The sequence below is a fragment of the Podarcis erhardii genome (assembly GCF_964252035.2).
Source record: "Podarcis erhardii genome assembly, chromosome: 7".
In the NCBI taxonomy this organism is placed as follows: domain Eukaryota; kingdom Metazoa; phylum Chordata; class Lepidosauria; order Squamata; family Lacertidae; genus Podarcis; species Podarcis erhardii.
In genome coordinates this window covers 20,154,382-20,181,148 of record NC_138511.1, presented here as the reverse complement: position 1 = coordinate 20,181,148, position 26,767 = coordinate 20,154,382, and the positions used below count along the sequence as shown (strand labels likewise).

Below are 26,767 nucleotides of genomic sequence, written 5' to 3'. Positions count from 1 at the left end.
CACAGCTTCCTCTGCTGCAAGAATTGTGAGAATTGTAGTTTACCTCTCACAAAGCAGCACCTTTAACAAACAAAGAACATAATAGCCTCCTGGATCTTATGTTCATATGCAAGCAGAGTTTTCTTTTGCACTCAGGTCCTCCTTAGGAGCTTCCTAGGAGGTATCTGGTTGACCACAGTCAAAACTGTAAAGGCTGCTGGCTCTTTTTACAATCTTATACAATTTCTGAACAGTCATATACTTATGAACTCCATGCAAGTAGAAAACTAGCACAGCAGGGAAATGGTTTTTTCCTTGGGTGCTGATTTTCTACTGACAGCGGGGGTTTTTCACATTCAAAAAATGGTCATTGACACCTGCAGCCTGAAGCACTATATACAGGATTCTACCCAGCTCTCAGGACCACCACAGAGCCTTTTAAAGACCCAGCTCCTTTTGTACAAATTAACTTACTTGCCTTTGTTTTTCGGGGGGCTGGGGCTGTTCCCAAGTCACCCAGCTGGGCACTTTAAAAGCTGAGGAGGCATTTAGCAGAGGAGGCATCAGCTAAGCAGCTTTGTCCAGCTTTCCGACGGGTGCCGCCTGCCCGTTTTTCCTCCTCCGAAAACACCCTTCCAGCAGCCCTTGGGCCAGATGCTCTCTTTGTCATTTCTTTCTAACCCTTTGTTGCTTTGCAGAAGATTTATGGCCTCTGGACTGTGTTTTTTATTTTATTTTTTGCAACAGCACGTGCTAATTTGGCCCCAGCGGGTCAACTTGATCTGCCTCCCCCAACTGCACCCGAGACATGTTATTGCTCCAAATCTTTCCAGCCTCCAGATGACCAGGTCACAACAGCTTAAAAGCACTTGCAGTTTAATGAACTCAAGATTTATTCAAGTTTCTCTGGAGGTGACCTGAGAACACTGAGGGTTCTGTACAGAGGGCTGACGTCAGGATGTGCAAGCTGTATTCCTTTTGCAGTCGTTTTAACCGGTTGTCGTAGCAAACAGAATCAAGGCTGGCCAGAAGTGTTGTGCTGTTGGTGAGAAATCCCAAGCTTAAGACCTCTCTGCCCTCCCCCTTCACCCCTGACCAGGCTGGTTGGGACTGATGGTAGTAGTAGCAGCAGCAGCTCAGTAAAATCTGGAACTCTCTGTTAAGCATGGCTGATATAGAACCCAGGAAGACACCTTTACCAGGCAGGCTAATTTGCCTATTAGTGGCTATCTAAGGAACTATCTTTCCCAGGGAATGTTGGAAACCACCTTATACTGCATCAGACTCTTAGCCTCTCTAAATCAGTATTGTCTGCACTGATCACCAGCAGCACTTCAGGTTAAGAACGTTAAGAAGAGCCCTGCTGAATCAGTCCAAAGGCCCACCTCGTCCAGCATCCCATTCTTGCAGTGCCCAACCAGATGCCTATGGGAAGCCTGCAAACAAGACCCAAGTGCAACAGCAACTCTCCCCACCTGCAGTTCTAGAAAACTGGCACGTTGTTTTCTGGAACATATACATTTTATGGAAATTTTGTCCCAATGTATATGTTTTTGTACACATCGCTTGGCCCGAGATCTGCATTCCAAAATCCAAAGAAGTGCGACTTTTGGAATCATTTTTATTTGATTTTACAAATGTAAATTTATGACAATACCAAAGAGATATCCATAAAAAGAGATTTCTCTGAATCTCGAGACTCCCCCCCCCCATCCCTTCCATGGGTCCTATTGCCAACATTTCCAACTGCATATTATTTCATAGTCTATATTTGGTATCTACCTGTATTGTCCATAGTATTTGTTACATTACAAGTGAGGTTAAAATCCTGCTAATGTTTTCATCTGCTGACAGTGGTCTCCTAACTAAATTATAAATTTTTCCCATTCTTTCTTAAACTTTCTTAAAGTTTTTGTCTCAGAAACCAAGAAGACAAAGAAGTGCGACTTTTGAAGGATGGATGCTTCAAGTTCTTCTCTTGTTTAGATTTGCATTGAAAGGCAAATTGAATCAAATTTCTCCCACACCCCTACCTACAAGGAGAAGCGAGCCACTCTGAATGCTTTGTGGAAGGCAACCTCTATGGGACACTCTGGTTGTGGGATCCCCACCATCAACACCACTGCACCCACAAAACACGCACACACTCCTGGGCATCCATTGTTGGGGGAGATTCAGGACTGATAAAAGGAAGCACTTCTTCTCATGCAGCACATAGTTCAACTATGGAACTCACTCCCACAGGAGACAGGGATGGCCATCGGCTTGGATGGCTCCCAAAGAGGATTAGAAAGTTTATGGAAGTATATTAAAAAACCAGAAGCATTTTTACTGGGCATTGTAGGGGAGGACATAACAGACATTACAACGGGTTGTAAATTGTTTTTATATGCAATAATGGCAGCAAGAATATTACTGGCACAGAAATGGAAACAAGAAGATTTACCGACGAAAGAAGAGTGGCAAATGAAATTAATGGACTATGCAGAATTAGACAAATTAAGAGGAAGGATTCGAAACCTGCGGGCCCAGAGATTCTTAGAAGACTGGAGCAAATATTTGAACTATCTAAAAAGCAATTGTAATAAACAGATTATGCTAGTAGGACTGCAAGAAGTTGTGTAAGGAGGATTATGTGAAATATTGCAAAGGAGATTATGAAGAGAATTATTAATGATAATTAAAAGTAATAGAGAAATTAAGAAATGCAGAATTAGTGATAAAGAACGCAAAATCTTCAGAGGTTGTTGATGGAAGTCTAAAATATTGTATAAGATAAGAATTTATGTTAAATGATTGTTGGAAATGGTTTGTTTAAAAACCAATAAAAATGTATTAAAAAAAGAAGAAGAAAGTTTATGGAAGTAAATGCTACTGATGGCTACTAGCCACGATGACTACGCTCTGCCTCCACAGTTGGGAGGCAGCAGTATTTCTGGATGTGTTGCTGAAAACGGGTAAGAAAAGGTTGTGCTCACGTTCTGCTTGCAGGTTAGGCACTGTGAGAACAGGATGTAGGGCTAGATGGGTCAATGGCTTGATCCAGCAAGGCTGTTCTTATGTTCATATGTTAAGCTTATTCCAAGTCCCGTGGCACAAAAGAGGCAAAGAATATGACTCACTGGTCCGATGGGAGTTTGGATGTCAACAGATAGAAAGCTGGGAAGTAGGGGTGGGGGTGGGGGTGTAGCAGAGGCTCAGACTGGCAGCGAGATCAATGAAAAGGCTTTTGGACATGCCCCATTGATGCCATACCATCCTGTCCCCATCTGTCACCCTCTCTCCTCCCTTCAACCCATGAATGGGCACTAGGGGGGATGTGTGCATCACAAAAGAAGAGGTTCCAATTATGTTGTCATTTTTCCTCCCCACTTGCAAGATCCATCAAGTAGGGACAGGGACCGTTCCGTGCCATGCCCAGCTTTTCTCAGGGTACCTCGGGACATGTAAGCTGCCTACTTAAAGCAGCAGGACCAGTCCAATTACGGGAAAGACAAAAGGGGAGGAGGAGCCTTGGAAGCCCTGTGTTAATTGAAGTGGGGTTTCACGCTAATGAGGATTAAGTACAAGGAAGCGAGGGGTGGGGGGGATGTTAGGGAGCCATTGAGGGCTTGTTCCCCCCCTCCCCGCCCAAGGATCCCTCAGCACTTCCCATTCCCCGCAGCCTCTGGCTCAGATTTTGACAAAGCCCCTTCCAAGCAAGAGGCCAAACGGTTGGTTGGCGTGCCAAGTGAAATTCCGGAGAAGAAAGCTGACCACTGTGCTAACACAAGGGTTTCTATTTAGAACACAGGATGCTCACTGCTTTATACTGAGTCAGACCATTGGTTCGTCTAGCTCAGTAACACCTACACTGGCCAGCAGCAGCTTTCCAGGATATCAGAAGGGGGTCTCCCTCCCACCCCTACCTGGAGATGCTGGGCTGGGGATTGAACCTGGGGTCTTTTGCATGAGCACTGAGCTATGGCCCTTTCCTAAAGCACTGGGTGGGAAGTCAGTTGGCAATCTTACATGTAGGTTACAGCAGGGGTAATGTGCTTAAAGCACTTTCCGTGCAGCAAAGTTCTGTGTGCCCGATGCTATGCTATCTTTCGCCAGTAGGGGGAACAGTTGTATCAGGTTGGCTGAGAGTATGAGAGTTTGTCTTTTAAGGGAAATTATCGTGGAAAGCAGAGTGTGGCGGCGGGGTGGGGGGAAGGGAAAAGGGAGAAAGATCATGTGTTTTTAATTCTATGTGAACATTTAAAACTGATCAAAGCTCGGATGGAAGCTGAGTTTTAGCTTCATTTAATTTCTGTCCATGCTTTCCCCTGCTGCGCAAAGCATCTTACAATCAGGAAAGTTATTCATGGTCATGTAGACAATCACACTCACTCAGCCTTCGGTGCTGGTTCATGCAAAACGGCACCTTCACATGAGGGGTGTCCATCCACAAGCCCACCTGAGCATGCCTAAGGGGAGGCAGAATGCATTAGATCATTGCACTGTAAAGATTTTCTATTTATCTATTTATTTGGGCTTTGCTTCTTATTTTATTATTTTTTAAAAAAAACTATTAAATCTCAAAGATATGCAGTAGTTACAAGAAGTTATTAAATACACACATGTAATACCTTTTGATATGCATATATTAATACTTTCCCACCTAGAAAAGCTATTATACTCATCAACAGTTATGTTATATTTATTCCACGTAAATTCAGTTAAGGGATTCCACTTATCTTTAAACTTTTCTCTCTCTCTAGCCTATCATCGTTCACTCTAATCCATTCTGGAAGTTTATACTTCATTACTACTTTACCATTTCCCCCCTTAACCCTTTTTAAACTGATTTGGGTTTTTTCAATGTCAAAATTCCAGCTTTGCCAAAGTGGTCGTTTGCTACTGTGCCCACTAGGGGGCAGGATGACATAAACAAGGATAGATTGTTACCAGCATCCTGTGACTGGCTGGTTCAATTGAATAATTCTATCCCATTTTACATCTCAGAAAATTGCCAACACGTGAAATTCCACCCAACCATGATGTTACAGGGAAAGAGGAAACACAGGCCAAACGCAGGGCAAGGGTTCCAAGTGTAAGTATTGGGAAGAGACTGTGGCCCGGTGGTTGAGCACCTGATTTGCATGCAGAAGGTCCTGGTTCAATCCTGTGCATCTCCAGGTAGGGTTGGGAAAACCACCCTGCCTGAAACCCAGGAGAGTTGCCACTAGCCAGTTATGTACTGAGTTAGAGAGACCAGTGGTATTCCTGTGCTGCTATCTGTTCAGGGAAGGACCATAGCTCTGTGGCAGAACATCTGATCTGCATCACCTTTATCACCATTATGTATTGAATTTTTATACCACCCTTCATCCGAGGATGACAGGGCAGTTTACAATATATAACACAAAAATGCATAGCACAGTAGCAAACAATAAACCTGCCCCAACACACACACACACACACACACACACACACACACACACTCTTACTTTAAAAGGCCATAAATAGTTTAATCAGCCAAAGGCTGGTTTTTTTGCCTGGTGCCTAAAGATTTATAACAAAGGCACCAAGCAGCCTCCCTGGGTAGGGCATTCCACAAGGAGGGAGCTACCACAGAAAAGGCCCATTCCTGTTTCGCTACCTCCAGACCTCTTGTGGTAAAGGTAAAGGTAAAGGTAAAGGGACCCCTGTCCATTAGGTCCAGTCGTGACCGACTCTGGGGTTGCGGCGCTCATCTCGCTTTATTGGCCGAGGGAGCCGGCGTACAGCTTCTGGGTCATGTGGCCAGCATGACTAAGCCGCTTCTGGCGAACCAGAGCAGTGCACGGAAATGCCATTTACCTTCCTGTTGGAGTGGTACCTATTTATCTACTTGCACTTTGACGTGCTTTCGAACTGCTAGGTGGGCAGGAGCAGGGACCAAGCAACGGGAGCTCACCCCATCGCGAGGATTCAAACTGGCGACCTTCTGATCGGCAAGTCCTAGGCTCTGTGGTTTAACCCACAGTGCCAACTGCGTCCCCTTAGACCTCTTGTGGAGGGGCACACAAAGAAGGGCCTCAGATGATGATTGCAGGGTCTGGATTGCTTTAAATGGGCAGAGGCGGTTCTTAAGAAGGTCCCTGGCACCTCCAGGTACAGCTGAGAAAGCCCTTTTCTGAGATCCTAGAGAGCTGCTGCTTGTAAGCACAGTCAAAACTCAGCTGGGCAGAGCAATGAATAGGCTGAACTGACAGGAGGCATGTTCTTGTCCAAAGCCAGTGAGCCACCTGGGGCATCTTAAATGGGTCTGACTCAGCCCTGCCTCCCTTCCTCTTGCAGACGCAGTGTTAGTCCCCCAGCCAATCCACCCACCCTTCCTCTCCCCACCTGTCTTTTCTTCTGCAGCTGCCTCCGTTTACAAGACTTCTGGCTCCCCAAACTCTCCCTGCCTGCGCGGAAAACCCATAAGGGGATTTGAGTACACTCTGCTCTTCCGGCTGCCCGGAAGGAGCAAAGGGTTGAGCTGCTGGGAGGAGAGAGGGGGCTGCCGGGGCGGGGACAGGAGAAAAGCAATTGAGCAAAGCAGAGGCATCTGCTGGAGAAGCGGGGGTGGGGTGGGGTGGGGTGGGGGGAAGAAACTGCAGGACTTTTAAAAAAAAAATGCGCCTCACATTTCCTCCTCTAAATTATGAGAGCTCGTAAACAAGAGGGAGCCCCAGCCCTCTGAGGTTTGCCATGTAAAGAGTCAGCGGCTCACAGGTGCCATAAGTGTGGTGTGCCATTTGCAGGCGATGGATTCTTTAAAGGGTATTTGGGGGTAGGGTTTTTTTCCCCCTCCCCCCTTTTATTTGCGCCAAAGGTTGCTTCTGGTCTCTCATCACTTCGTCCAATGACATTAATAAAATACTTACATGCCTTCTGAGGCTAAGAAGAGACTTGCCAATGGCCCACCTAGTTCAGCATCCTGTTTTCACAGTGGCCACTGACCAGATGCTTGTGGAAAATCCTCGAGGTGGGGACCAAGCGCAAGAGCAGTCTGCCCTCCTGCAGTTTCCAGCAACTGGATTTCAGAAGCAGCCATCGAGGCAGAGCATCGCAATCATGGCTAGTAGCCATCAATTGCCTTCTACTTCTGAGATCTCCTGCAGGCTGGTCTGTTATGGTGGGTGTATTCTGCAACCTACCTGTGACACGATGATGGTGAATTAATGGCAGAGTTATTCCGCTTTAATTTGTTTCTGTGATGCAATTGCCACCTATCCATTACAGTTTTGCCCTCTAGATAACCTATCCGGCCCTTCAGGTATTTGAAGAAAACTATCATGTGGTCTTTTTTTGTGAGCTTTCCAAAGGGGTTGAAAACCCCTAGCTATGGGTGTTTGTTGAGCATTCATCCTGATTTGTATGCAGGGAGAGGAAAGCACAGCTGGCTCTTTAAGGAGCATTCATTCTGAGTTGTTTGCTGGGAGGTTAGATGACATTGCACCAGAGCAAATGTTAATGTTTGATGTCATATTGTGTTTTAATTTGTTGGAAGCCGCCCAGAGTGGCTGGGGGAATTAATTCATTATATCAAGGCCCTTCTAGACTGGTGTCTTATTCCTGGTGTATGGATCTGAAGACCAACTGCTGGAAACATCAGGAGGTGAATGTTGCTGTCATGCTCAGTTCCTGTTTGCTGGTTTCCCACTGGGGCATTCCATTGGTTGCTGTGAGAACAGGATGTTGGAATAGATGAGCCATTGGCCTGATCCAACGATCACAATCCCGTCTATTGCTGATGTTCAGGGTGTATCCCCCATGCACAAGAAGAAGGCACTAGCAAGCTTTGGAGAACCCCAAGAGTTTGAAGGAGAGCGAGATGTATATGAGCCCTAAGTGAAAGGGAGCTCTCCAACAAAGGCCAATGAGAAATGAAAGTGCTGTGTTGCCACAGAATGCTGACTGGCTGTTGTGTGCGTGTGGAAGGAACAGAGGGGAAGAGGAATTGAATGGCTAGAATCCCAAAGCACAAGGACTCTATGCCGCAACATTTTGTTGCAGGCTCCCTCTAGCAGACAGTTCTGTCACATTCCATCACACTCGTCCCAAAATTCCATCACACTCCTACATGACCAAGAAACTGAGCTCAGAAATAAGAGCAGCATTCTCGGCTTAATGATGGCCACCAACTTTAAAAGAGGCCAGGCAGGGTCTTCCTGTTATATATCTGCGGGGATTGACAAGGCATCTGACCCTCACCTGAATCTCATAGCTCTCCTGATGAGTGCTTTGGTCTGCCCACCAGATATCAGGCCCTCAAATTAGGCCCCAGTGTTTTTGTTACAATCCCCATCTCAATTAAGTAATCAATTTTAATCTAGAATTTAAATTCTCAAAACTTTCTTAGTTGTTAATTCAAGCAAGTAAACTACTGCTCTCACTTCATTACAAACAGTATTTCTGTCTGCAACACATTTGAAGAAATTTGCTCCTCTTCCTTTCACAGATATTTTGTTGCCATTTGCAACTGTAGCTGCCTCTGATTAGTTATCATTTAACTCTTGGGGGAAATAATTAGCATCACACGTCATGTTCATGGAAGTTGCTGAACCAATTAACCAACTAGAAGGGTTACTGTTAATAGCACCAGTTTTCCTATAACTTGATATTGCTGGAAAGTTCTGATGAACGGCAAAAGCATTTTTAGTTTGCTTTCTGTTGCCACCCTGGAACTTTTCTTTATTAGGGCCACTTTGTTTTGTACGATTTCTTGCAAATGAAGGAAAACAACTTTTCTGCTTGTATATGTTGATAACATAATTTTGGTTACTGAGGACAAACAAGATTGTACAAAAACAAGATTGGGTGCAGGCCTGGCCAGGACATAGGCATCCTGACTGTGACAAAGGTGACCTGTGTGCTTGCTTGCTGGATTAACAACTGTTGGGAACTTCAAGGTCCCTGCTCTCCCTTCTTATGGTCTTTGTACTGGACCTGGAGACACCAACAGAGAGCATTCTATGTCAAGAAGGAGGGCAAGTGGGCACCCTATCAAATGACAGGGCAGGAGCTACACAGAGCAGGGCCTTTTCACTGGTGGTGCCCATTATATGGCTCGCTCTTCCCAGACCTGCTCTCTTTTGGCCTGTATTTTGGAGCTTTATAATTTAGGAAGACCTTGGAAGAACTGGTTGACAAGTCTTATCAGTTGCTGATGTATGAACGGATTTTATTTGCTGCTATTCTGGGCTTCTGGTGCACCAGGGTTTACACCAGCATGATAGAGTTGGCCAGGATGCCAGAAGGAATACAGTTTACAAGCTTTCTCCATTATCTGCACAGCAGGGTGTGTTCAGTCAACAGTGCAAAGGCTGAGCGGAAGCATTCCCTGGTGGTTACCTGCTTTCAGCAATAGGGGTCACTGTTTGGTAATACCCAATTGGTTAGCTGTCAGATTCTAGAACTCCCTATTGGTGGCTCATAGGTAATTCACAAAATACAGAGTCCATTCATAAAACACAGTGTTCATTCATAAAGCAGTAACATAAATCTCCATTGCTACATATTGGGTGTATATTTCAGAGGTTGAACGTACAGGTTTATGGCCATGCTGTAGTGTAGTGCTTATGCGACTGTGAATAGAAGGTGGCTGGGCTCATTTTCTCAGGGTTTGGAGGGGAAGAGGTGACAAAACTGATTTTCAATAAGTGCCCCCCCCCTTTATTTCCACAACAAGTCCTTGAGTCTGTACTCTGAATGGTGACACCAGGGACCTAGAAGGTGCAGGGCTTGTCAGTCCAACCCCTGCACAGTCTCATCAGGGCTGACCTTAAGGCAATTGGAGCAATTTGGCCAAATTGGGCTCCGTGTGCCGCTCCTAAGGGCCCCCCCAACCAGGGCAATCTAGATGGATTTTATTTATATTTATAAGATTTTGCAGACTTTGGCTGTGAACTGGAGCCCTCCAAAAATAAATCAAGTTGTGCCCCACTGCTTCAAATTGGGCCCCACTGGCTAGCCCTGAGTCTCATAGTTGCTGGGCCGGAGTTGCCTTGCACTTGCATGAAGTCTTGGGTTTACAATTTTGGGAGAGGGAAGACTGCGGCACTCAGGAGCGGGCAGGCTGGCGAGGCCCCCTAGATTTAGAGGCCCAAGTTGCCCTACCCTCGCATGAAGTCTTGGGTTTGCAATTTTGGGAGAGGGAAGACTGCCCACTGGGGAGCAGGAGGGCTGGTGAGGCCCCCTAGATTTAGATGCCCTGGGCTTCAGCCTACTTAGCCTATATATAAATCTGGCACTGGGTCAAGGCGATGACAGCCCCTCTGCTACCGCCATCACTGCAGCATCAACATCTCAAACGTGTACTGTAGTATTTATTTATTTATTTAGCTGGGGACTCCCTAACGTCGCGGGGGCTAGCCACACCTCCCATGCAGAGAGGAGAGCTCCTGGTGAGCCTGCAAAAAGGAAATGGCTTTGGGTGGGCAGACGTTCAGGGGCCGCAAGAGATTGCTTTTTCAAAATTGCCCGGGGTGCTGTTTGAAACCAGCCCGGGGGCCGCAAGTGGCCCCCGGCTGGACTTTGGACATGCCTGATATAAGAGAAGGGCATCAGTGACTGCTAGTCATGATGGCTGTGCACTATTTCTGGAGGTGGAGACGTTATGCCTCTGAATACCAATTGCTGTGGGGAGAGTTGCTGTTGCACTCAGGCACTTCTTTCAGGCTTCCCTTTGCAACTGGTTGGCCACGGTGAGGAGAGGATGCAGGTTCCCAGGAGGTGACTGCAATACATCTCTGTGTGCTGAAACTTGCAGGACTCTTTGTAATATTTAAGGGTCTATATAAGGCCCTTTCTGCACATAGCTACATACACGCAACCTGCTGTGTGGACAGGCATTTAACTAATTATTTAGAGGGCATGAGTTATTTGGGGTGGAGTGGGAGGAACGAAAGAACGAGAGCTCTTTATTGTGGAGCAGCTGTTGTTTTGAAGCTCGGTGGCTGATGTGAGATCACATTGCTGCCCCCTGACGCCGCCTTGGAGTTGTGTCTCCACCTCTGGCTGTGCTGAGCGCCATAAACCCATATTGGGGTCAAACTCCTGGTGCCACTCCACCATTCAGTGGGGAGCTGGGTACGAAGGCTTTGCAAAACAGGAGTTCATTCCTTGGGGGGGGGGGTAGAATTTGAACTGGAGGACAGCATCAGCAGAAGCAGGGCCCCTATCTTTGCTTGGAATGCCACTTAAGGCTGCAATCCTAAACACACATAGTAAGGAGAAAGCTCCAATGAGCAAAGAAGGACTTGCTTTTAAGTAAACATGCAAGGGAACATAAGAAGCTGCTTTATGAACCTAGCTCAGGTTTGTCAACACTGACTAGCAGCAGCACTCCAGGATTTCAGGCAGGGGGCATTCCCAGCATTACTTAGAGATGCTGGGGACTAAACGCAGGACATCCTATATGCAAAGAGACACTCTAGCACTGAGCTATCTTGCTTGACATCCCGCCCACCCATGCATTTGACATTTAGAAGTGTGCCATCTCTTCTGAGGTTCCATGAAGACAGGATCTCGACAAGAAGCCTATCAACGGCAGAAAAACATCCCTGGAAGAGACAGCTTGCCTATCACCACTGTTCTTTCTGATGCAACGCTCAGCCTAAGGGGAGCGCTTGGGGCTTGTTTGGAAAAACCGCTGCTTTAATCCACTGGCTGGGTTCCGAGCCTGGAGGTCAAACCTCTTACTGGCTGGCCTCCCCAGAGTCACATCACGGGCTTCCAGGCAGTTGCAGCTGCTGTCAGAAAGGGAGAGAGGAAGACCTGTCTCCACGCCAGCAGCTGTTGCCAGGTCAAATGTTCAGGACTAGATTCCTCCCCACCCTGCTCTGGCTCAGCTCTGGTTTCATGTTGCCTTGGCTCCTGTGGTTCAACCAACACCCCCTTTCCTCCTGGTGGAATTAAGCGATCAGATGCAGTCAGCCAGGTGGGCTTAACGTGCCTGGTAGATGCGTGGAAGGGAGGGTTGCTGCTGTCACCGCTTTGTAATATTTGCTCTTTATCATTTTATGCATTGCTTGTCAATGAACCCTGGTGCTTTTCAAGAGAGCGCTTCTGGGCCACTGCTCTTTTCCAATGGGATTCAACCACGTACCCAGAAATTCAGGTTGCACACATAAAGTTGCACTAATGGAGTGGTACATAAATTCAGAAATGCAGGGTCCCTTCATTATAGTCACAGCCACACCCCCTTATAGGATTATACAATAATCTTATAATTATAGTTACAATGAATGCAGTTCTCCATGTGTTGCTTTTCAGCTATATTTTACCATTTTAAGGTTGCCTACACAAAAGGCAGAATTAGGGCTGCATGACTGGTTCTCCCACACTGGGCGCCAAGCCACGGGCGGTGCTGCAGGGCATTGCAACTGTGGCATTGTGCATGCACAAATGGAAGGTAAGAGGCGGCCCACTGCCCAAAAATTGACCTCATACAGGGCGCTGCTGAAATTTGAAAGATCAAAGTCCACTCCTGCCTACACACACACACACACACACACACACACACACACACACACACTTTGGGAGGACTTAGAACATGATTTCAAGCAATGAGAAGATGTGACCACTTTAAACTTCCTTTGGGTGTCTATACAGGCCTTGCTTAATTACTTATATAGAAAAATGGGGTTGGTTGGCTGAATGGGGTAACTGTGCCCCTGAAGAACCAGGTGCGCAGCCTGGGAGTCATTTTGAACTCGCAGCTGTCCATGGAGACACAGGTCAATTTTGTGTCCAGGGCAGCTGTTTACCAGTTCCATCTGGCAGCGGACTGTCTCGCCAGAGTGGTGCATGCTCTGGTTATCTCTCACTTGGACTACTGTAATCCGCTCTATGTGGGGCTACCTTTGAAGGTGACCCGGAAACTACAACTAATCCAGAATGCGGCAGCTAGACTGGTGACTGGGAGCGGCTGCCAAGAGCACATAACACCGGTCTTGAAAGACCTACATTGGCTCCCAGTACATTTCCGAGCACAACTCAAAGTGTTGGTGCTGACCTTTAAAGCCCTAAACGGCCTCGGCCCAGTATACCTGAAGGAGCGTCTCCACCCCCATTGTTCTACCCGGACACTAAGGTCCAGCACCAAGGGCCTTCTGGCGGTTCCCTCACCGTGAGAAGCCAAGTTACAGGGGACCAGGCAGAGGGCCTTCTCAGTAGTGGCACCTGGCCTGTGGAACTCCCTCCCACCAGAGGCCAACTACCAGACTTTTAGAAGACATCTGAAGGCAGCCCTGTTTAGAGAAGCTTTTAAGGTGGGGTTACTGTGGCTTAGGCAGGACAAGGTGTGATATTCCTGAGGATCTGAAAAGGTTTACATCGTTGCAGACACAGTTTACACAAAACATTAGTATTCGATAAGACAATCAGGATGCTGGTCAGACATCCCTCAATGCAGATCATCTGGGCCAACAATGACAATGAATACAAAGGAGGTTTATAGATATAGGAGAGGAATCCCTTCAGGAACTTCCCCTGATTGCTATCTGCCTACCTGTTATCAGGCCGGGGGGATTAAGGAGGCAAAGGAAATATTTAGTCTTTAGGAGAGCCAAGATGGCTTTTGGATTGCTCTCCTGTACTATTTTAGACATGTGGTTTATATACATACGTATGTCTGTTTACCTTGTGCTGTTATCATCATTTATTCTATATCTGAGACCTCAGAATTCCTATAACGCTACAAATGTGGCATAGTGGTTAGAGTCTTGGGAGACCAGTGTTCAAATCCTCATTTAGCCACAAGGCTCACTGGTTGACCTCCGGCCATTACTGCCTCTCAGCCTAACCTAACTCACAAGGTTGTTGTGGGGATTAAATCAAAAGGGTGTGTGAGAGAGACCATGAACTTCTTAGAGAAAGAAGTGGGATATAAATGCAATAGATAAGCAAAACTGGCTTTGCACCACTTGAAATATCATGATTCCCCATCTTCCAAAGCCTCAATCTGTGTTCACACATTGGCATGGACATCTGCAGTGGCTGTTAACACGTAAGCTTCCTGCTCCTTGCAGATGTCTGTATAAATGTGTCTAGACATCTCACTAATGGCTTGTTCCCCACCTACTATTCATACAATCTTGAGGAAGGGCCATAGCTCAATGGTAAAACATCTGCTTTGCATGCAGAAGGTCCCAAGTTCAATCCCTGGCAAGGAGAGCTCCAAGACACTCCTTCTGAAACCCTGGAGAGCTGCTGCCAGTCAGTGTAGACAATACTGAGCTTGATGGAGCAATGGTCTGTTTAAGGCAGCTCCCTGTGTCCCCATATTCCAATTAACATGTAAACGGGGTTATGGTGTCGCATCAGCCCAGGGACAAACAAACAGCAGCACATGAGCACCAGGAGGCCTCCAGGTGAGTTCCATGTGCATCTCTGAAATTCCCTGCTACCCCCCAAAATTGCACAAATGCCCCATTGTTTTTGCAGTCTGCAAATAGGGCCACAGTATCAGATGGCCAGCATTTCTGCCTAACACTAAAGGAAGGAATTTAGCTCAGTGGTAGAGCATCTATTTTGCATGCAGAAAGTTCCATGTTGAATCCCAGGCATCTTCAGGTAGGGCTGGGGAAGGTTAATGTCTGAAACCCTGGAAAGCCTCTGCCAGTCAGTGCGGGCAGTACTGACGCAGATGGACCCGATGGTCTGACTCGGTATAAGGCAGCTTCCTATGTTCCTGTGGTCAACTATTGATGCTTCATGGTTGTAGCCTTAAAAGAGCCATAAAGCTCTGATGACCAGAGGGAATGCTTTTAAGCAAAACAGTCTGACTCCCCTTGTGGGCTGTTGATTAACTTGGTGGAGTCTGTCTCCCAGCAATAAAACCCCGGGTCCGTGGCAACCTAGACAAAGCTGAAAAATATCTCTTGGGGGTGGGGGTGGGGGTGGGGAGTAACCTTTTCTGTCAAGTCTGGCTAAGGCATATTAACTTAGAGGAGAAATAATGACTAAAAGCCATGTTAGAGGTTGATGAAATTATGAAAAGTGGTGAGTGAAAGATACCCACCCCACCCTCTTTTCTCTTAAACAGAGCTGTCAACTGACCAGAAAAGTGTTCAGTCTTACTCTTGTGTCTTTAACTTAATGATAAAAATAAATCAGCAACAGAAACTTTTCAAAGCATTGAGATAAATGCACCTCTTAAATGCCACTGGTCATGAACGTTAACAACATAAGAAAAGCCTTGACAATAATTTATTTATTTATTCATTCATTCATTCATTCATTCATTCATTCATTCATTCCCCAGCCACTCTGGGCAGCTTCCAACAAAATATTAAAATACAATAGTCCTTCAGATATGTTAGACCAGTCCAATGGTCCAGCTTTTGCAGCATCTTATTCTCACAGTAGCCAATCAAATCCCCCAATGGGAAACCCACAAGCAAGACTTGAGCACAACAGTACTCTTCTTCCTGTGGTTTCCAGCAACAGGTATTCAGAAACATTACTGCCTCTGACTGTGGAGACAGAGGAGAGCCTTCTCCGCTGTGACAGCTATGGGGACCAGATGAACATCTGGTAATCTTTCTCATAATGCTTGAATTGTGGGGTGTCATTCAATGAGACTGATTGGCAGCAGATTCAGGAAGAAAACCTATGTACAATGCAAACCTAAAGGAAGAAAACCTATGCACAATGAAGGCTGCAATCCCATTCACACTTAGAATCACAGAATTTTAGAGCCAGAAGATAATCATGGTGGTCATTCAGTCCAGCCAGCCACTCAGAGCAAGGATCTTGCATCCACAACATTTCTGACGGATGACCATCCAGCCTCTGCTTATTAAGGAGAGCCCAGCATCTTCCCAGCAACATAGCTAATCTTTGGAATTTGTAACTTCTCCACATTTTACAATGCAGTTCTCCAGCCAAACCATGCATTTAAAACACATGTGTTCCACAAAAGAATTCTGGGAACTGTAGTCAAAATCCAAACCTATGATTCCCAGCACCTTTAAACAAGGTACAGTTCTCAATATTTTTAAAGGGAAGCCATGGGGTTTTTTTAATGTGCACATAGTTAAGTTATGGAACTCTGCACCACAGGAGGCAGTGATGGCCACAAACTTGGATGAGCTTTGGAGGATAATGCCATCAACGACTACGAATCATGATAGCTTTGCTCTCTGCCTCCATAGCTGGGAGACAGGAATGCTTCTGAATACCAGTTGCTGGACAACACAAGAAGAGAGAGAACTCTTGTGCTCAAGTTCTGTTTGTGGGTTTCCCACAGGCATCTGGTTGACCATTTTGACAATATGATGCTGGACTAAATGGTCCTTTGGCCTGATCCAGCAGGCTCTTCTTGTGTGCTTTAAATGGATGGTGGGGATGTGACCAGAGAGATGACAATCCTTTTAAGTGCCATTTTTTGGTGAGAGCCAGCTACCTAAGAGGGTGAGAGCCTAGTGGCTCCTTCACCTAGGGGCCGAGCCAGGCTAGCCTGACATCTGGAAGCAAGCTATTGTGCAAAAATATTGCTGTCTCAGCACTTCTCATGCCCCCTCCCAGGAAACAGGAGCCAGGCAGCCTGTCGAGTAACCAAGCCCTGGGGCCTGTTAATAAAAAAATCCACAAGATTTGCAATAGCCTGAAGTGGTTCTCAGGGTAGAGTGTGAGATGGAGGGGAGGGGGAGATCTAGGCTCCAGGCAATACCAGGCCTGTCTCATCAGAAGATTGAAATATGCTGGGCTGGGTTGAGGAGGTATTTGGGCCATTATCTCAAGCAAAGGAGCCCCCCTACTGACTCCCGGCTGCTGGTTTTCCAACTAATTACATTCCCCCGTAAAAGCCAGGGTGGGGTTTGGTGGAAATCAAAGAAACTTCATTTAGAAGGATGGCTGGTAGCATTTTCTAATTGCTGCTCATGTGTCAAAGCTTTAACAACGAGGCTCGATATTTATTGGGCCGCCGCTTACCCCCTGCCCCCTCATCAGAGCCCACAGCAATTGTTTTCGAACAGCGGTGCCCAAATTTGGTACCTCTGCAACACATAATTAACCAATAAAATTCATGAACGACGAGTTATGGTGAAAGCTGCTAGCTTAAGATGGGAACATTGGAAGCTGCTTTACTCTGAATCAACCCACTGATACTTTCTAGCTTAAAACTGTCGACACTGACTGGCAGCAACAGCTCCCCAGAGCTTCAGGCAGGAGATATTCCCAGCCCTACCTGGAGATGCCGGGGATTGAACTTGGGACCTTCTGCATGCAAAAGCAGGTGCTCTACCCTGAACTACAGCCCTTAAAAACAATGCAGCCCTTAACATCCCTCAATACCCTGTAACAAACTACAGCCCTCAGGATGCTCTGGGGAAAGCCATGAATGTTAAAAGTTTTATGACACTGTTTGAAATACGGTACATAGTGAAGATGGGGACGGGGTGGGAGTTTCTAAGTTCTTCAGGCCCACTGAAATTTATGCACCTAGGTCAATCAGGTCCATTCATATGAATGGGGTCTTGTCTGAGCAGAACCAACATTGAATGCTAGCAACCCAGACATAGGTGGGAAGATTGTGTATCAGTGAGAAGTTTGCCTCATTTTTAGCACTGAGGGCTTGTCCACACTTCTGCTTTTCCTGTGCCTAGAAATCACAGGTCTGAGTGGTTTTCTATTTGTCCTGCCATTTCCTCCAGGAAAACCCTCTCTTTGGCATTGCATTGGAGCAAACAGCAATCTGATGGCCGTTTGCTCCGATTCAGCAGCAAAGATTTGGGTTTTCCTGGGAGAAAAGGGCAGGTTTGCTTTTAACATTGTGTTTTTATTGTAAGCTGTCTTGGGACGTTGGGGGGGGGGGTGAGTAACCCATTGGCGTGCCAAAATAGAATTTGCACCCACAGCATATATTTAAAGCACTAATACCACTGCCACAGTCCTGGTTTCCCCAGAGAATCCTGGAAACTGTAGTTTGTTAAGAGTACTGAGAACTGGAGCTCTCTGTGACAAACCAGAGTCTCTAGGATTCTTTTGGTGGTGGTAGTGCTGGGAGCCAGACAAGACAGTTTAAGTGGTATAAGAGCACTTTGAATGTATGATACGAATGTGACTTCAGTTTCTGCAGTGCTGCTTCCAACAGGTGTGAGTGTTCGCTTCGTGAGTCTCCAACTCCCTATCCAGAAGAGAGAGAGAGAGAGAGAGAGAGAGAGAGAGAGAGAGAGAGAGGTTCCTCTCTTCCCAGCTGAATTGGACAGTGTGTGTGCCTTCTACCTACCCTCACCAGACTAGCACCTGGAGACTTTGCAAAAACTTCATTTGCTTGAGAAGGGGGACTTTTGATTAAAATGAACAGGCAGGGGTGCTTCCTTCGCTCTCTCTTTTTCTCTCTCTTTTACTTTTCTTTGAGTCAATATTGGTTTTAGAACAGATGTGGTGGTTGGTAGGGGGGCAAAGCTGTCAAAAGAGAGACGGGGAGACGCTGGTGGGTTGACTGCTGCGGGAGAAAGGACAAGGACACAGAGGAGACCTGGGTCCCCCCAAACTGCCCCGGGAGAGGCCGACAAAGGTGGTGGTGGGGGACTTGATTGTGGCGGGATCAGAGCGCGGGTGGGGGAAGTGTTCTGAGTGCACAGCAAAGGAACCTTAGGGAACAAAGCATCAAAGGCGACGCCAATGTGGCTAATTGAAGCACTTTGAGCATCAAATGATGAGGAAGAAGAAGAGAGTGCCTTTCATGAGAAGCCAGCTTCTTCTTCCCATCAATATCAGGGGAAAGGGTCTCTCTCTCTCTCTCACACACACACACACACACACGAGACTGTGCATGTGTGAGAGAGACATGAAAAATAATTAAAGCTGGGATGCATATCACAGTGTCCCCAAAAGGGGCGGGGGGCAAGAAGATGGTCATTAGGAAATGGGGCACACCATTTGTCTTCCCTGCTGTGCCTCACATACCTGGAAATGTTAATCACAAAGAGGACTAGGAGCTTGAGATGGCCCCACTATACTAAGGTTTTTGACTATAGTGAAACATTGCATATGGATCTGAGTTCTTCCATTCCAGCCCCTCTGTTGCACACACCACCTCCATTGAAAAATCTTCTTCACACACTGATTCTTCCAGGTTTCTACTTTTCACTACATCCACACTATTCCTTCAGCCCCCTTGCCTCTTGGACCAGAACTCTTGCCAACACTGCACAGCTACTCCCATTCCCAGACGTTTGGTTTTATTTTTGCTCCTGCCAAGCCGTTATCTCTCACTTCCGGCTCCAAAGCTGAAATTTATTTTTCAACTTTCTGTCACTGAGCATCCTCCACTCCACGGTATTTAAAATATTCACGATACTGGAAAATGTCAGTCAATGGTTTGCATGTGGAGCAAGCATGAAGTTTCATCTCCCATCATATTCCTGTCACGTTAAAACTATTTGCAGAAATGAAACTGGCTCTTACATAATGAGTATGTGGGCCTCTCCAGACTGGTGGCTTTTTGTTTCATGTGTTTTCTTTCTATTTGCTGGCGTATTCTGCAATTACTTTAGAGTAAATAAGAGCTATTTATTCAAACTAATTGCAGGATAGACTCAGCAGCAAGCAGAGGTCCCAGAAGTCAGGATTCCAAGCTACGTGAGCAAGGAAAGAGGTTTGCAGCAGAACAGAAGTGACAAAGATGTCCCAGCAGTTAACATGCCCTTCCCACCAAGCATTTAAATACAAGGTGGTGTACTCCATCTGGGTGGGTATATCTGTGCCACCTACAAAGGCAGCACCTGGTTCTTGGCGATGAGAGGGTCTTGGGTTCAAGCCCCATGTCAGGCAAAAGATTCCTGCATTGCAGGGGGTTGGACTAGATGAGCCTTGTGGTCCCTTCCAACTCTACAATTATATGATTCTATTATTCTATTGGGAATGCGGGTGGCGCTGTGGTCTAAACCACAGAGCCTAGGGCTTACCGATCAGAAGGTCAGTGGTTTGAATCCCCGCGACAGGGTGAGCTCCCGTTGTTCGGTCCCAGGTCCTGCCAACCTAGCAGTTCAAAAGCACATCAAAGTGTAAGTAGATAAATAGGTACCGCTCCGGCGGGAAGGTAAATGGCGTTTCTGTGTGCTGCTCTGGTTTGCCAGAAGGGGCTTAGAGATGCTAGCCACATGACCCAGAAGCTGTCTGTGGACAAACGCCGGCTCCTTCGGCCAATAGAGTGAGATGAGCGTGCAACCCCAGAGTCGTCTGCGACTGGACCTAACGGTCAGAGGTACCTTTAACCTTTACCTATTATTCTATTACTGTCTGCTGCCCTGCTGCTCCAGGTGTGCCACTCCCTTCTGTTGTTCAGCCCCTCCCTCTGGCTGGTCAATGTCTTCCCCCCTCCCTGACAAGGCTCCAAGCTCTGCAGAAGGTGCAATGGGAAGAGTGGGCAGGTGTGCTTCCCCCTCTTTGATATCTACAGCCACAAGGGGAGGGCCTCTCTCCTCCATCTCTGTGTACCAGCCTTCCAGATCGCTTCCTGTATCTGCTTTCTTCCTTCCTCCTTCCTCCTTCCTCCTCCTCCTCTTACCTCTGGGGTTACCATGCCAGATCCTGACAGAGCCGAACGGCCCAAGGCCTTTTTGGGTATAAAAAGGGCGAGAGAGTATTTTAGGGATCCTGTCTTCATGTGATTGAAGAAATGAACACTGTCTTGCTTCCTCACCAGAAACAGCAGCTAGGCTAGGGAGGAGGGGAACATCCTATAAAAGGGTTTTGTCCAAAGGCCGGCCCTACCATTAAGCAGGCTGAAGCAGTCATCTCAGGCGGCAACTGCTGGGAGGGCAGCAATTGGAGGAACTCTAGCAAGGTGTGGGGAAGACAAAGCTGTCTGGGGCCATCCACAGTGGAGGCTGGTGCATTAGGCCTGCCCTCCTTACTTACAACCATTCCTGAGGGTGATCCTGGCTGCCAGCCTCCTCCTCCACCCCAAAATTTTACAGAAGAAAAAAAAAGACAATCTAAATTTGATGACAATTTTGTTAGAAGAGTGGTTTTGGAGAGAGGAAAATCTTGGCCGTGTAACTTTTTTCGGTACTTGTTAAATGCTACACATTCCACAAGTCAAACAGATTCCTGTAAATTTGTATCCCTTTCCTTTTTCATCCCACCCTGCCTCTATACCTTTCTCTTTTCCCACCCCCACGCTCCATGTGTGTGAGGGGTGTGTGTGTGTGTGTGTGTGTGTGTCCCTCCTCCTCCCTGAGATTTTAATTACATTCTTCTATTTTCCACTCACTAGATCTGTCATTCTCTGGCAGACCTGATGTAATTATATTGTGGGAAGAATCGTCTGCTTTGCTGAGACTTCAGAGGCTTAGGAGCCCTCCCTGGTTGGGGCTTCTGTTTCCCCCACCCACCCCCGGTCTTTCTGCCAGGTACATACTCGGATGACAGATGGTCAAAGGGCTGTTGATTCTCCCTAACGAGCTGGCTCCTTAGCGGGTAACAAAAGGAGATGTCTCCTAAGAAAACAGAAGTAGATTCTTAATTAACTTGCACTCTCTGGCTTTCTGGCTGCGCAGACGACAGGCAGATGGGGGGGGGCTTTTGGTGGGGGTGTTTGGATGGGCAAGAAACAGGCAAGTAAGTGTGGAGAAGCCCTAAGTCCACTAAAGATGTCCAGTTTGGAGGCACCCAGCAGGTTTTCCTTATGTCCTTAGAAAGGAAAGGTAGAAATGCAGAGCTGCAAGAACCAAACTGGCCTAACTGCTCTCACAGTGGCCAACCAGATGCCTGTGGGAATTCCTCTAGCAAGACCCAAGCACAAGAGCCCTCTACATTCCTGTGGCAGCTGGTATTCAGAAACGTTACTGCCTCCAACCATGGAGTCGTGGCTTGTAACCATCAACAATAGCCGTATTCTCCATGAACTTGTCTTATTCTCTTTTGAAGCCATTCAAGATGGTGGCCACCACTGTTTCCTGTGGGAGAGAGTTCCATAGATTAACTATACACTGTGTGAGGAAGCACTTTCTTTCATCTGTCCTCAGCTTCATTGGATGTCCCTAGATTCTAACATGATGGAAGAAGGCAAAAAACCTTTCTCTATCCACTCACTCCATGCCACGCATAACTTTACAAACTTGGATCATGTCACCTGTCGCTCGCCTTTTCTCGAAACTGAAAAATCCTGAATGTTTATGTTTACAGGTGTGTTTTGAAAGGAGCCCTGGCTCTGCAAAAAGCCGTATGCTCTTGGAGGTTCCCACCACTTGGAGAGGAGAGGGAGGAGGGGAGGAGGGATGCCACAGACAAAATGCTAAGTTGACAGAGGCAAGCTCAACATCCCAAGGAGCCGTCCTTTCTGATCAAACGCAACTGGTTAAAAGCCCAAGGGTCTTGACCCATCTTGGTAATTAAAGATCCTACAGTGAGAGTGAGCCAGCAAAGATCTCCTTCTCCCAGGCCAATTTTCCAGTTTGGGCAATTACTTTCATTTGCCCACATCCCTGCTCTTGTGTGCTGGGGGGTCAGCTCAAAGGCAGCTGTGATGTGAAAAAGTGCATGATGGGAGACCGGGTCCCAGTGGGGGCTGCCCTCAGCTCAGTGGAGAGGTGGGGTCAGAGAGAGATGAAAGGTGAGTTTCAGGGTGTCCAGCACATAACCCCACTCGCTCATTAGACAACAGAATTGGTCGATCTCCCAGTTCAACTTTGTTCATTACTGGAAGGGCCAGGCCGTACCTGTCCATGATGATCAGCAACCCAAGCCAAGATAAAACTGACCACATTAGAGTCTTAACCTCCCCCTTTTTCCCAGTGCTCTTGCCACGTCCATCAGCTCCCTCCCGCCTAGCACAGGAACCTCCTAGTCTCAATTGCTCAGAAAAGTGCTTCCCAGACTTCTGAAAGCTGAACTGAACTAAAAGCAAAAGCATATTTCACTCTTTCCCTCCCACCTGCACAAAAAAGTGTGTGTGTACAGCATGAAAACTATCCACCTTCAGAAGAGTCTGCTGTGTAAAAACACGTTTAAGCAAAGGGCCCGTAGCTCAGTGGTAAAGAGGCCCATCTCCATCTGCCTATCTGAAGGAGGTGTGGAGGGTGGCCACATGAGAACGGGTATTTTCACTGGTGCCCCTCCCCCATCTGTAGAATGCTCTCCCCAGGGAGATGTGCTGGGTATAACATCACTGTCAAGTCTTTAGGAGCCACATTAAGACTTTTTGGTTTGTTTAGGCCTTTGGTTAACTAAGTTGCCCCCTATGGTGGGGTGGGTGGGACTCGTCCTTGCATGAGTGGAACCAGCACTGGATTTAGGATGGTACAGGCGGTTCCTTCAGACAGGGCACCAAGCCGAGGGGGTGCAAAACAAACAACAACAACAACAACCTACCGTATTTTTCGCCCTATAGGACGCACTTTTTCCCCTCCAAAAATGAAGGGGAAATGTGTGTGCGTCCTATGGGGTGGATGCAGGCTTTCACTGAAGCCTGGAGAGCGAGAGGCGTCGGTGCGCACCGACCCCTCTCACTCTCCAGGCTTCAGGAAGCTATCCGCAAGCCTTGGGAGCCCGCGGGAGTGCCCACCAGGCTCGCAAGGCTTGCGGGCGGCAGCCTGCAGCACGAAGCATGGGCGGTGCTTCGGAGCGCACCCTGGGCTTCGAGCAGATATCAGGCAGCCCCACAAGCTCGGGGGACAGCGGGGAGGCGGAGCGCCGCCATCCCGCTATTCCCCGACCTGGTTTGGAGGCTGGCGGTGGGGAGAAGCAAGCAAGCTTCTCCCCACCGCCAGCCCCACAAGCTCGGGGGACAGCGGGGCAAGCTGCTGCCCCACGGAGGCTAGGGAGGCTGTCCCTGAAGGCAGAAGAGGGAGACGGAGCGCTCCATCTCCCTCTTCTAGCTTGGGGATGGCTGTGCAAAGCCTCTGCAGGCTGGGGGGGGGGAATCAAAATTTTTTCCTTGATTTCCCCCCAAAAAACTAGGTGCGTCCTATGGGCCGGTGCGTCCTATGGGGCGAAAAATACGGTATATTTATACAGGTACTTACAGAGAAGATCCATTAAAAAGCAACTGTACCCAAAGGAATTATTGTGAAAACAATAAATATTTAGGGGAGGGGGTGTCAAATTTTGTCCCTGTTCAGGTTGCCATATTATCGAAGTCCACCCCTGGTGAAACTGGCATTGGGACAGGTGCCAAATAATGCCCATTCCACATTTGTAAGAAATCAGTCTTTTAGTGTGGCAGCACTCCTACTTTGGAACTCCTTGCCTATTGACAACAGGCAAATGCCTTTGCTGTGGCCCTTTAGGTGCATGCTTGAAACATTTTTGTTCAGGCCAGCTGAACCAGACATATAGAATACTGACATGCATTTTAACCTGGTTGTTAGCTTATTGTTGATTTTAATTATTTTTAAACTGTTTTGAATAAGTAGTTGCTGTTAACTGTTTTTTTAACAGGAAATTTTATTGTTTTGTTCTTCTTGTACACCGCTTTGAGGCTTGATTACAAGCAGTATATAAATCTTGTAAAATACATAAAATAAAATTGTTCATTGTCTTATTTTTTCTGGTTTTACATTACTTTTATTTGCTATCGTATTAAGTCGCTTGGAGAATTTTATATAAAGCAACTGACAAATGTAAATAGCAAGAACAGGCTTGCACAGCTGTTGGTTTTTTCCTTGAGTCTGTTATTCTAAACAGAGTCATTCTAATAATTATTGTGCATTGTTTTTAAAATGTTCACATTGCTGTACCCTGCCCTGATACTTTTATTATAGATTGATAAATAAGGAAATGTTCAATTTTTACAATATCTTTTGATTGTTTTATTGTCCTCTTTTCTGTGGGTTGCTTTTATTTACATTACTTAGAAATGTGAGTAATCAAGCAGTATATAAATGTCCTAACAACAAGAAATACTTTGCATGCTGAGGGTCCCAGGTTCAATCCCTGGCACCTCCAGCTAAAAAGACCAAGTAGGAAGTGATGGGAAAGACACTCCTTTGACTAAGACCACGGATAGTTACCCAGTAGGTAATACTGGGCCAAGTGGACAAGTAGTATTGTATAAAGCTGTTGCTGTGGAAAGAAGGAAGCCTAGAGCATGGGTAGGCAAACTAAGGCCCGGGGGCCAGATCCGGCCCAATCACCTTCTAAATCCGGCCCGCGGACGGTCCAGGAGTCAGTGTGTTTTTACATGAGTAGAATGTGTGCTTTTATTTAAAATGCATCTCTGGGCTATTTGTGGGGCATGGGAATTCATTCATATTTCCCCCCCCAAAAAAATATAGTCTGGCCCCCCACAAGGTCTGAGGGACAGTGGCCTGGACCCCTGCTGAAAAAGTTTGCAGACCCCTGGCCTAGAGCAATGCAATGGGCAGCAAATAATTCTCCGGCATCTCTGCAGTGGGAGTGATTGTTTGATCCATTCAAAGACAAAGCAGATTCACTAGTCCCTTATTGGGGCTCATTGGAAAGAAGGAAAGCCAACCCAGTGGGGGTAATGCAGAGATGATGCCCTCCTCTAAATACACACCTGCTTGCTTTAATATTAACACCAACAAAATAAACAGGATTGAACTTCAGAGGAAATATACAGAAGCTTGGAATTGTAGAGTTGGTAGGTATTCCATGCATAATCTAGTCTAATCCCCTGCAATGCAGGAACCGCAGCTAAAGAATCCCCGACATGACAGCCACCCAACTTTTGTTTAAGAACTCTCCAATGTTGGAGACTCCACCACCCTCCGAAAGGGTCTGTTTCACTGCCCAACTGCTTCAACAGTAAGAAAGTTCCAGCTAATGTTTAGTCAGCATCTCCTTTCTTGCCATCTGAATCCATTGGTTTGGGTCTTACCTTCCAGAGCAGGAGAAAACAAGCTTGCTCCATCTTCCTATGTTGACAGCCCTTCAGATATTTCAAGAGGGCTATCATATCATCTCAGTCATGTCTTCTCCAGGCTAAATCCCTCACCCATTCCTCATTATTTCCAAGCCCTTTATCATCTTCTTTGTCACCTTCCTCTGCACACATTTCTGCTTGTCAATATCCTTCTTAAACTGTGGTGCCCAGAACTGGGCACTGTACTCCAGGTGTGGTCTGATTAGAGAGCGGTACTATTACATCCCTTGATCTGGATACTATGCTTCTGTTGATGCAGCCGAGAATTGCATTAGGGTTTTTTTGCTGCTGAATCACACTGTCAGCTTGTGTTAAGCTTTATGTTATTTTATCTTATTATGACAATTTCTATCCTGCTTAATTATTATAATCTCTGGGCAATGTCCAAAAAAATACAATGAAAAATAGAATCAGTTAAAGTAAATACAACAAAATTCAGTTAAAATGCCTGCTGGAATAATAAATAAAAAGTATTCAGTAGGTGCTACAGTGGGGGGGGGGGCTGTCTGGTCTCCTGCAAAAGGGAGTTTCATGAAATTTGGGTACACAGTACTGAATGCATGGTTGCTGGTGGATACGAGCCCCACATCTGAGCCACAGGGGAAGCAATAACATTGAATCCCCCAAAGGCCTTAATATGGGAGACTTACTGAAAAATAGACCACTCTTTTGCTCTCAGAAATCTGAGAAAACACTCCTTTTACCCCAACCCATACAATGCACCTTTTCTGTGCGTCCTCCTTTATCTCCCTCCCTCTCCCTCCTCCCCTCTGTGTGATGCCACTTTCTGCATACAATTTGTAGATTATTGGCTCAGAATCTCTCAGACTATTGGCCAATTAAAGGATTTTGAGCTGATGAATCATCCGCTTTTAAACAATGAACTGATTCATTGTTGTTGTTTTTAAAAAAGAAACATCTTTGCATATCACTGAAACTTCAATACAG

At 46.6% G+C, this 26,767-nt stretch overlaps 1 long non-coding RNA gene across 1 annotated transcript in view; it reads right to left on the bottom strand.

The window, feature by feature from the left end:
* Positions 1-26,767, bottom strand: part of LOC309347071 — a 131,345-nt gene that overhangs the window by 38,848 nt on the left and 65,730 nt on the right. Inside the window, exon 3 of the long non-coding RNA XR_014158817.1 lies at positions 4,354-4,430. This is a non-coding gene — a long non-coding RNA (uncharacterized lncRNA). The remainder of the gene's footprint in view (positions 1-4,353; positions 4,431-26,767) is intronic.